Raw genomic sequence first — 12869 nt, forward strand, 5'->3', positions numbered from 1 at the left:
TTTCCCCCATCATGGGAGTTGTAAAAGTCTGAATACCTAGAGGCATGTATTACTAACTGGCTTTTGAGTTGTTCATGACTATTTTGGCTGTCTGCAATGTTGCTACTTGTATCATGCCCTATAATACCTACATTGAAGGAATCACCTAACTCATTTACTCTTGTTAGAAAGGGATCATTGCTCCATCAACTGGATGAGCAACTGCTATGGCTAAGAGACTTAATGCCATGTGAATTGTCACATTAACTTTATCAGAAGGTTAAGTATGCACATTCATAACATGGAAATCATCAGTGAGATGGATAACAAGTTTTTTGGTCATAAAAAAAATTAATATCCATTTCATTTATTGCTTATGTTTTTACAAAAGTGGTTATATTTATTGTTTGTTATATTTGTTCCGCTTTATCCTGCAGGCTGTCAGCACAGTTTTTTCCACAACTTCCTCATGGTTGTTCTGCCTGCTGCTATTTAAATGTGTCATTCCTACACATTCCACTGCTAAGGCCCAAGACTCTCCCTGCAGTCTGTGCAGACCTGGTTAACCTATTCCATATGAAGAAGTACAACTATTCTTTGCTGCTGTAAATGTGGATGCCTCTCACTGGTGGCATGTCTATCTGCACTCAATATTGTACTGATGAGGATGTAAAAAGAGATGTGGTGCACGAGTCTCACAAAGTGCCTGCATATCATTGGATCTGTTTAACAAATAGATTCCAAGTTGCTGTGCGTCTGTCCAGTAATAGATCACAGATGACGTCAAAATATGGTAAGAACCAAAAAGTGGCACACGAGGTGCAGCCGAGTGTGTCACTGGTGTTCTTACAACATTTTGATGTCCTCTGTGAGCTATTACTGAACAGACGCACGGCAATTTGGAATCTTTTTGTTTTATATAATAATAATTTTATATAATAAAGAATTAAAAAAAGTTTTAATGATGATGTCACCTATACATCTGTCCTCCAATAGATCATAAATGAGAAGCAATCAGAATGCGTGCATAACTGAGCTTATTATGTAAATAGAGATAGAGCCCCACTCTCAAAGTGCCTGTACAAGGCTGATTGAAATTTTTCCACCAGCTCTGCAAGATTATATAGAAAATGCAATAATAATATATTTGACCACTCTGTGAGTTATATAGAAATATTTTCAACAATTAACATGTGTTTACATGTTAAGGTTCTGCACTATGCAGAACCTTTATCAGTATTATATTATTATGTGATTGATGTTGTCGTGGAGATGTTTAACCCTGCAGGTACAATCGTAGCATAACTCTGATTATTTGCAATATGGTGGATTAGTTACCTTTCTTAGTTTATGTTTATGTTAAAGCATTAGTAAGGTACTTACTTATGCCTGGTGATTAATGTTGAGATATTGGATGTACCAGCCTGTGCACCAATTCCTTGACTCTGTTAAGCTATTGAATTATGGTAGAGCAGTATGTTTTGCATCATACATTTAACTGCCATAGTTTGTTAATTACATTGACCATCTGTCGAATCTGCTAGGCTCTCCTACTTTATTTTGCATGGCACTCCATCTCCATTTTGCATGAATATTTTTGGTTTAAGTTATTGGTCTTCTCATGGGAACAAGTTGATCATTTGCTTTACGAAGTATGTAAACCCAGAATATCCAGCAGGAAATGAAAGCCTTTGAATATAACTATCTGAAGTAAAGTGGTCCTAGAGGCAAATGTTTTGTCGGCATTTCTCCAACAACTTGTGCACCACAGCATCCTTGGTTGATAACAAGCCTCACTTTCTCCAGCCTTGTCAAATAGTTTGTGCAGTCTCGTGGGAATAGGTGTATCACTCAGAGTGGAAGAATCTGAAGGTAGTAGGCACGTTCACATGTTGCTCCTTTTTCGAATTGCTGATGATGACATGCTCGTTAATATATTCACACAACATTCCTGGTTCTGCCTCTATGACTGGATGACTGGAGTTATTTCAGTGTTAAAGGCAATTATGTTTCCTCTACAAGAAGAGCTTTGGCGTGTTTTTTCTCTCAAACAACATACCTTTTCGCCGGACGGTTTGCCATACTGAGGAGGCGATAAAACCAAGTGCTATAACAATAACACGAGCTACGAAGTTCATTGCCATGTTACGACCGCTCCACTTCGATACTAAAATTCACACCTGTGCCCTGAATAATTTTTTTGTTGGAAAAGATATGTTGCAGAGCAGGTTTGAAAGAAACTTTTTTGAAAGTGGGAACCTTATCTGTTCAGACTAGGGCTTATCCCCGCGAAATATAAACAAACAATAAGAATTTTAAAAATGCCGCCATATCCTCGCTATAGTGTCACTATGGAAATATTGTCATTCCCATTCCTTTTCGCGCGTAAATTTCGCACGCGTTTCAAGCATGCGCACTCATTTTGCCGCTGCGTCATTTGCCGTGTCACTTGCCGTTGTCCTGAAGTCGAGAACGCTAGAATGTGGGGTTTCACGTCGAGACGAGAACTTGAGTACTTAATCTTTTGTTTTGGTCAGTTTTAGCTTACTTTCGGACTAATTCAACTTGGAAGCCAGGTAAAATTACATAATGATGGATTTTATGTTTGAAGTAATGTTCTGAAAGCATTATTAGGCTCATTTGTTAAAATTGTTTTCGTATGCCAAACTACCTTTCAACGAAGAGGTTGCTTTTATTCAACGGAATAATTAGTTGTCTTTTCCGATTTCTCAATGTATAACCGGTAGATTACTATAGCTTGAAATAGCACTCACTGGGTTTTCTTTTAACATAGAAGCTTTTTTAATTTACTCAAATTAATTTTGTATTTCGTGTGTAAATCGCCATGTTCACAAGCAGACAAATACGCGCTTCTTGTACACCCGAGAAGATTGCGTTCTTCGCAAAACGGTTTTTTTCCCCGACACTTGAATCAAAATAGATGGGCAATTGAGACCTTCAACATTACACATACAACATGTAAAACAATTTCTGTCTTTGGTATGCTAAGGCAGAACGACTCTTATAAGCTTGATAGTTTGTAATTCTTCGCAATAATAATTTCAAAAGGGATGTGTCTATCATTAGAAAAGCTTTAATGGAATAAGGCTTGAATTCGTCGAGTTATTTTTCAAATATGGTGTATGTTTAACTCGTGGGTGGAGTGAACAGAACAAAAAGATGTCATGTTGGTCAGAGAAATCTTATTATGTGAACTCTTTAATTCAAGGCTGGCTCCAAAGAGCGTGGTACGGCAAGGAGCCAAATAGCGCAAAATCTGAACACACATCCAGGATTCACAGCAGTAGGGACCTTAAGATCCAGGACGGCGAGCGAGGAAGCCTGCAAGGTTTGGACGGCGAGGACTAGGTCGAGGGCCCGTCCCGCTCGATGTACAAAAAATAGGTCCGTAATGCGTAATTATGTGGGATTTCATTGACAAAGTGTTTGCAAGGGGTTTTTGAGCGGAAGCAAACCTGTCGCTCACCGTGAGTCAACTGTACTACAGGGGTGATATTAGGCCTGGAATCAACAGTCTGAATAGTAATTTTTGTGCGGGAATTATTTGAACAAATACAGATTCACAGGAGGGATCTGGGGTATTAACTTATGCTTTTATCAAGCAATATGCCTTTCCCTCCCTCCCTGGAAGCTTTTTGGCGTGTTTTTGAACGTTTGGTAATCGTCTTCAACAAATAAATTACCTCTTGGTGGCTTAGGCTATTTATTTGTTTATACGGCAATACTGGAAATACTTGGAGCAGTAAATATTTTCGTAACAGTCATTGAAAAAAAATTGACAAAATTTCTGCTACTACTTTTTAACTCGTGGATACACGATAGCGTAGAAACGAGTTCTTGTGGGCGCTCTGCGATATGCAAATTAGCGTGGACTCTTCGTAATTAGTCGTAATTAGTCGGCTTCGAACTCGAGATCTATCCTTCCGAAGAAGTTAGTCCAAAGTCCTGGCGCTATTATGATTGCACTGATCGTTGCGATATTTATTGTCTTTACACGCCTTTTTCGACATTTATTATATTGAAATGGACTTCAAATGTTTCAGATTAGTGCTATGATCAACTTAAAAACCAAATTTGAAGGGTCTTCGAATCGTCCATGCGCTAAACATAATGAGGACTAGCGAGAATCACGAAGAGTTTGCAGTGAGTGAAAGCAAGCTGTTGACACAGAAATTCCCACGGAAACATGTACCCATGACATAAAAAAAATGGTAATTTGCAGCATTATTTCTTTCTACGCCAATTTGGGTCTTTCCGTTGTAATCGTTTCGTTTTGTTATTCTTCTATGCAAGCGTGACTGTTTTGATGGTAAGAATGAAAGATGATCGCTTTCAACAAGTCGTTGCCGAGCACGTGACTATAATCTGGCCGGTGTTGTTTTGATCACTTGACGATCTTTTTCGCTGAAAATACAGGACGACTTCCTATTTCAAGGAATGCTTTTCCGATTAATTTCTATCGCATCGGTGTAAAAAAGTACAGGTATACGGGTGTTCTGAAAGACAAAAGGGAAATTCAAAACTACGAGAAATTGCGAGTAATCGGCCTCTTCCGCTACACGCGGGTTTTTTTGGTGTAACATGCGTGTTTCCCATAAGTTACAAGCACTTTACGCACGTGGGAATGCTGCAATCACGAATTTTAGATTACGTGAAAGTCACGCATGTGGTTGTTTGCTCACTTCACTAATATGTTTGTTTGCTTGTTGTTGTTGTTTTTTTGTATCCTGGAGTATTTCAGGAGGGGTTGCAGACTTAACTGTGGAATAATTGTTTAATGCAGGGTTGTCAATAAAGGTTGCAGTTAGAAATTAGCCAAGATGCTAAAGGAGCTGCCTTGAAATTTCAAGACTGTGTGTTATGTAGTTTATTTTTGTCTTTTGTAAATGGTTGTTAAACTGGACAACTCTTAGAAAGATGACTTCAAACTTAATTTTAAAAGGCCTGTTCTGGTACCAAATGAATAAGCAGCATTTCCTTATTAATAGTTTTGCAAGTTTCTCATTACAAATTCCTCTGAAAAAAGGGAAACAACTCTTTTCATAACTATTTACTGCTTTCTTTTGTTGCTCTCTTAACTTAAAAACAATGTACATCATGATAAAGTAATTTGTTACAGGACACCGTGAAACGAGGCCCAAACAGCTTTATGATCTGTGAAATATGTTTCTAAAACATCTGCTTATATATCAATGTTAGATATATTTGTGTATATATATGATCAATTACTGTGTTGTTGTCAGTTGTATAAGTTGATATGAACTGTTTGTAATGGTTATCCCTCACTAGTAAATTATACAAAAGTCTTCTATCTGTTTCAACAAGCCAATTTATATTAAAGTCTCCAGTAATAATATTTTTGTCTGGTGAAATGTTATTTAATACCTGTTATTGCTTCATAAAGTTGTTTTACAGGCATGTTTGGGGAGTGATATATCCCTATGATTGTCCAATCATCAAGACTTGCTAACTTAATTACTGTTATTTCAACACCATGTATATTGTGACAATAGGGGTATCCAGGTAAGTATGGGATTTTACTGTACACAGCTGTACCACCATAAGACCTTGATCCATTGCTGGAATTAAGGTTATCATTACGGAAGAGAACATAACCAGCAATGTCATACATGTCATTATTATCTTGAGAATTAAATCTTGTTTCTGTGAAAATATTGATATCAGCACTTAGATAAATTAAGTCTTTACATATATCTTCTATGTGTTTGTGAAGAGACCTTACATTAAGATAACACAGTTTAAGAAGGGAAAATGTTAGGTCATGGAGAGGGAGATGCAAAGCTTAAGTTTTGCAGTTGTTCTTTATCTCTCCATCTGGATTAACAGCAATCTTACTTTCACACAAATCAGAAATATATAGGCCTTCTATAGCAGTCACTCTACTGAGTCCCACATAATGTATGTGTGGAATAGTATTTCTGGTACTAAAATCCACAACAATTCTACTGTCAGTATCACCTTGTGACCTGTGAATTGTTTTTGCTGCTGCGGGACGCAGTGGAAATTGTTTTCTAACAACTTGTGCTGTTCTGTTTCTACCTACCGCAAACTGTGTAGTCACAGGGTTTACTGGGGTCCATGTGTGTTCAATTCCTTGTACATACAAATGTCTTTTTTCATTCCTTGTTTTCTGACCTACATCTGAGTGGTCAAATTGTACCCATACAATACCAGATGGTTTGGTTTGTTGATGTAACTGAACTAGTTTAACAACATTTCCAGCACCATTTGTCATGCCATCTTCAGTTCGTACATTCATGACAAGGTGTGTTCTTTCACCCTCAGCAAGACAAAGGGTTGAGGCTAACTATTTTGTTTTTCTTGGATCATTGGGTATTTGTCTTGGTATTTTGTTTCTTAGCTCTGGAGAGATAGCTCCAATAACACTATCTTGAGCATTTATTGTGAATTTGTTTCCTGTGGCTGCATTATGGGCCCTTTGTTTAAATTCATCTACTTTAGCATTCTGTATAAATAAGTGAGGTGCATCTATTGGGTTGTTGATGTCTTCTTGTATAGCTCTCTTTAAGTTTTGCAATGTCAGCTACTGCGTGTTTACCTTTACGCAACCTATTAAGTAATTCTACAAACAATTTGCTGTCTCTTTGACCCATGATTTCATTAAGTTCAAACATTTTAAAGTGTTTATGCCATAAACTGGGAGAAAGAACAGCATAAATCTACATTTTTGAGGTCTTTGAAAATATAAGCATCCATAACAGATTCTAATTGGAATAAGTCACCAATAGCAATTATGCTCACACCTCCAAAATCCTCTCTACAGCCTTTTATATCTTTAAGCCTATTGTTTAGCTGTATTTCAAACATACCATTTCCTACTATTGAGATTTCATCACCAAAAATCAATTGACTTCTCAAAGTGTTTAGTCTACTTGAATCAAGCTGTTTGTAATTTCTCAGTGATTGATTGGCAGGAATGGGAAGAGTGTTACCCTTAAGCTTTACCAGTTGGAGCTAATAGTATAACTTTGATCTGATGAAAATCATCTCCAGCTCTAGTGTTATAATACTTACGCACTGCCTGATACAAAGCTTTTGTTAAATGCGATTTGCCAACACCAGCCCCTCCACTGAGGAAGCAGTAGAAAGGGGTTTCTGAGGTTTTAATCTGATGTAAAATGTGATAAAAAATTCTTTTTGCTCTTTATCGGGTGTCTGGACCATTTGACGAAAATCGAAATCAGGTAATTCATTCAATATCAGTGGTTCATTATTCAGCGATGTTGATGGAATGTTGAGATCATCAGAGAGGTCATAGTTTTCACTAAAATCAGGATGTAAATCTTCATGAGATCCAATCCTTGAACGGAATTGGTCAATGGAGATCCCCATATTTACTTGTGTGCTTGAGCGAGCAACAACAACAATCCAACTAACTAGAAACTCAGTTTATTAAAATAGACAACACTCTTGACAGTTCAAGGCAAAAAATAGTTTCTTTCAGTTTGTGACACTTTGAGACACTCGTGAGACATTTTGAGACACTCGTGAGACACTTTGAGACACCCTGAGACTCTCTGAAACGCAACCCGCACAAATACATTCAAGCCGACAAATGTTGGCTTGCGAGAGTACAATGACTCCTTTCAATCTGGCACAACCCGCACCGAAGGTCCAAGCCGATAAATGTTGGCTTGTGAAAGCGTAAAAGCTCCTGTGCAACCTGCACTGATTACAAGACGCGTTTCAGCGTGTTGGCTTACGTGAAAAAATCTTCTGTTATAGACATCTGAAGAAATAACGAAACAAACGCCTCAGATTATGAAAGAAAGAACACAAACCAGGTGTACAAACGTAATCGCCTTTCGTGAGAGCTTAATCGTGAAGCTCCCACAACAAAATTGAAAAGTTAAAGCACGCAAAGAACCCGTGAAAATATGAAATGACTTATCCTTGGAAACAAAAATCCCCAAGAAACAAACATGAAATTCCGAATAAGTTCTCCTAAACCCAACGACTGAGAAGAGAAATGGCCGCCGTACAATACACTATGAAAAAACGCCGACTGGAATCCAGTCTTCACGGCTCACTGAACGCAAATAGAAACCACGTGACAAGCACTTCTCTCTCGTGGAGAAATAAATAAAGAAATAAATTTCGCGGGCCTTGACAAAGTGTGGGAAATCCCACACAAAAAAGATTAAGATTCCTGTGGACGTGGCGGCCATTTTCATTCCAGAATTTTTGGTTTATTTCTTTAGCATAAACCCATTTCCCATCGCTGATAAGGGACTCTCCTTGGATTTTGAAATCATATTTACCTGAATATTAGAGCTTTTGAACATGACGCGAATCTTATGTAGCAAATTCGTCATCCACTTGTAAGAAAAGTTTTGCTTTCACAAACCTTGTTGTCTACTTGTTTGTTATCTTAGTTAGTTTTCCTGTGATACGGACAAGAGATAAATACAAAATGAGTTTAAAGGATGCACGAGAAGCCGTAGTTCTAGCATACGATGGTGGGGTTATAGATGATGAGGACTTTTGTCTAAAAATCCCGAGTTTCCCTACGAAGGCTACGGAACGTTTGACCTTGCTGAAATGGACGACACTGAGTGTAAAGCGGAATTTCGCCTCAGAAAAGCTGACATTTCTGTGCTTGCCGAAGCTCTTGACATCCCATAAACTTTTACTTGCAACCAGGGATCTGTGATTGATGGAATAGAAGGTCTGTGCGTCTTGTTGCGAAGATTTAGTCACCCGTGCAAAATAATCAGATTTAATTCCTCGTTTTGGGCGGCCTTTACCAGTACTGAGCATGATTCGTGGCACAGCCACCGATCACATTTACACCATACACGGCCACCGGATAACTGAGTACAAGCACTGTATTCTGGACCCAATACTTCTTCAAGTGTATGGTAATGCAGCTTTTGCTAAAGGTGCTGCTTTAGATAATTGTTTCGGGTTTGTGAATGGTACAGTGAGACCAATCTGTCGGCCAGGGGATATGCAAAGGACCGTATACAATGGGCACAAGCGTGTGCACGGTCTAAAATTTCAGTCTGTTGTTCTGCCAAACGGACTCGTTGCAAATCTCTTTGGACCCGTAGATAAGTACACCATTTGTCTGTAAGCTGATGAGGTGTGTGGCCAGGGTAGGAGACCAAATGTTTTTAACTGCCCCTGGGCCCTTTTGCCATCCAACACAGCTAATGAGTAACACCAGTTGGAAGAGGGGAATTGCAGATTTAAATCAATGAGGCATTTCTAATGCTTTGTTTGGTTTGTTACAAAAAAAAAAACTAGATGATGATCCATGTTCCTACCAGAATGGTGTTACAGTGAATTTGCTAATGTGAAGAAAGGTTTCAATTCCAGAAACATTCTTGATTTCTTGAGCTTAAAAAAAGTGCCAAGATTTAAGCCAACTTACCTTAATAAAGTATTTTCCCCAGTTTATAACTCCATTTACAATATACTTTCTTAACAAAAGGTAAAAAACATGATGCATCAATGTTGGTCTAGTCCAGGTTGCTGAATGATCTTGAGAGGCACGCTTTCTCTCCAACCGGCCAGGCAATGTGCATTTGTGGTGACCCAGCATTCCCTCATCGTGTGCACCTGCAGAGGCCACTTCAACGTGGAGTGCTGACAAATCAGATGCAGCAATTTAAAAAGTCCATGAGTAAAGTTCGTTCCTCTGTTGAGTGGATTTTTGGGGACATCATTAACTATTTCAAATTTTTAGATTTCAAGAAAGACTTGAAGTTGGGTCTGAGTCCTATTGGTAAAATGTACATAGTTTGTGCCTTATTCAGGAATGCACTAACTTGCCTTTATGGTAACACAACTTCATCTGATTTTTTCAATTGGACCCTCCCTCTTTGCAAGATTACTTTGCTTGGTCTGCTTAAAAGAAGTCAGATTTGTTTTTATTATTGCAAATAAAAATTGCAATACATTAAATCCTCATGACTAAAAACCTGGATTTTTTATGAAAAAGAGGCTATATTGTCTCTCTGTCTTGCATGCTCTATTGTAAACAATATCACTGACCAAACAAAAATTTATGTGTTAAACTAACTGTCATAAAATACATACATGAATACATAAGGTAGTGAAAAGTTGCATTGTCACAAGGAGTGAAGATCTCGTCTACACTGGAATGGAGGATCTATTTAAAGTATGCATTAGGAAAGTGTTCACATCAGCATGATATTTGAACCTTTCAAGCCTACTTCTTTTGTACAAGTTTTGAAATTATGTATAATAAATTATACTACTGGCGTAAAATTTACATTATATATATCACCGACTGGAAGAAATTACGCCGTTAGTTACTAGCGTAAAATCTTACATATATATATATATATATATACAACATGTTAAAATGAAACATAACAATAAACGTTGTTGATATGTAAAAGTATTAATTTGATTATCTACCAGCAAGCTGTTGAATTATATTTCAAACCAACTGTTTTCCACAATTTGTAAACACCATTACAAAATAATAGTCAGGGAAACATACATCATGTTTGAAATGTTGTGTTAATAGTAAGTGAACAGGATTGAGGAGGGTGTATGTGGGAATAGGCTTTCTTGTCTGTATTGTTAATTTGCTGATCACTCTTGTTGCCCATGTTTTGATGAGGTTGGGCTGTCAACAGAGGATTTTAGTTGGCAGTGGCTTTTTTCAAACTTGGAAACTATCATCGTGAAAGTCATACTCATACATACTCATTCTTATTCTGATAAACTAGTTTTAAGAAGGATACAATATCTTATTACAAATATTTGATGTATAGCTAGGTTGTGCACAAATATTTAATTTAACTATACTTTTATAGCCAATACTAATCCCTACACATGATTAAATGTTAGTAGGATCAGTGGAAAAATGTACCAAACATCTGCAAGATTTGATGTAATTATTTTAATTACATGAATATTAACTGATACTAGGAGATCTAAGAATATTCAAAAGAATGTAAATTTTTTTTGAAAAATTAGAACTCAGCATAGGCCAAACAAACAAGATTCTTAGAAAAAGAAATGTGTATTAATGAAGACAGCTAAGCAACCTTTTTACTGGTTTTATATGTTGAAAACACACATGCACATGCAGATTTCTTATAAACCTGTGGTTCAAGCCTGCCTTGACCTCAAAATTTTAATGCACACCTTAAAAGGAGAAGAAATAAATTTCAAGTTTTTTTTTAATACAGTTTAGGAGTTTTCAGGTAAAATTGAGTCAAACAAAGAAATTTTCACAACTAATTTGATAGGTTAGCCTACCTAGAACAATCAACTTTTTTCAACTTTATGTACAAATAAGACTAGATATGTACCAATGATGTACAAACAAACTATCTGTGGTAAGAGGGCACGCTTTCCTTTCTTCAATTTAAAATATGCTGAGGTTATCATCTTTCCACAAGCTGAGATGTTATTTGAGTAAATATCCAGAGAAGGATAAAAGGCAAGATATGGTCTGTACAACTTTCTTATTTCAATTTTATAACCTATTAAGCTAAGTCATTTATATTCTTGCTGTGTGCATTATGCAGATGCCAATTAATTTAACTTTCATGCAGGTCAAAGTAAATTCATGAATTAAAATAGCAGAGCCCATTTTAATTTCAGTCCTAATCAAAGGGGAATCTTTGCTTTTCCAGTTTCCCACCCTTTAAAACTTACATATCTTGCCACCAATTCTTTATATCAATGTTAAGTTAATGAGTATTGGTAAGAAACACCATGCATTAATGAAAGCTTGAGCAAGAGTATTTAATGAAATTCAAAAAAATATATTACATGTTACAATGTGGCAACTTACACAACAAAATTATATAATCACACAATTCCAAACAAATAAAGTCAGGGAACCTGCTTCAACTTTTGAGGGCTTGGGGTAGAAATAAATAAGTATGGAAAACAGTTACAATACAAAGTTGAAAGTTTAAAAGCTAAGAGATATACATTACAATCATCAGATCCTATGCATTTTAACAAAAAAGGGTCAGTAACCACTATAACTTCTCCCAAACATTCACTTACAGGAAATTATTAATTTTCGTCACTAGGTGGTACTGTACTAACAATAGTTCCACTGACATATTTTTCATGAAAGACACCTCTACAATAGTAGGTACACATGTTAGGGTGTAAAGGGTTAAAGACCAGGGTTGGAGGGTGCCTTGTGTTCATAAAAATTGAAGTTCAGTGCCTTTACCAACCTTTTTTTGGTTACAAAGATCAACAAAGAACAACAGCCACACCAAAAAATATTTTTCATGAAAGACACCTCTACAAATGTACTGATAGTGTAAGGAGAAATTCTGTCTAAGTCACTAGTAGGACTAAAACAGTTAAAATGTGGGATTTCATTATATTGTAATGATTACAAATTTCTTATGCTTTCAAATGTAACAAAAAAAATGTGATGAAGATCTGATGTTATGAAACAATGGAAAAACCTGTTGCTAGTAGCTTTTGTCTTTAATGTTTAAATGTTCATGGGAAATGCTTTTCTTTGAAAGCAAGGATACAGAAGTTTTTGAAGCTGATAGAAATAAGATGTTTACAAGAAATGAAAAGCAAACTGACAATTATACCTTAATGCTTGACATGCTTTACTCAAACATGTCAGTTGTGTGTAACTACTATTGTAGAGGTGTCTTTCATGAAAAATATTAACTATTTCAAATTTTTAGATTTCAAATTTTTAGATTTCAAGAAAGACTTGAAGTTGGGTCTGAGTCCTATTGGTAAAATGTACATTAATTTTCGTCACTAGGTGGTACTGTACTAACAATAGTTCCACTGACATATTTTTCATGAAAGACACCTCTACAATAGTAGGTACACATGTTAGGGTGTAA

The 12869-nt window shown here is 36.6% G+C and overlaps 1 pseudogene; it reads left to right on the forward strand.

Annotated features, from left to right (window-relative positions):
* Positions 1-7367: 7367 nt before the first annotated feature.
* On the forward strand, positions 7368-9899 carry LOC136278069 (uncharacterized; annotated as a pseudogene).
* The last annotated feature ends 2970 nt before the right edge of the window (positions 9900-12869 follow it).

This window comes from Pocillopora verrucosa, chromosome 14 (genome assembly GCF_036669915.1).
Source record: "Pocillopora verrucosa isolate sample1 chromosome 14, ASM3666991v2, whole genome shotgun sequence".
In the NCBI taxonomy this organism is placed as follows: domain Eukaryota; kingdom Metazoa; phylum Cnidaria; class Anthozoa; order Scleractinia; family Pocilloporidae; genus Pocillopora; species Pocillopora verrucosa.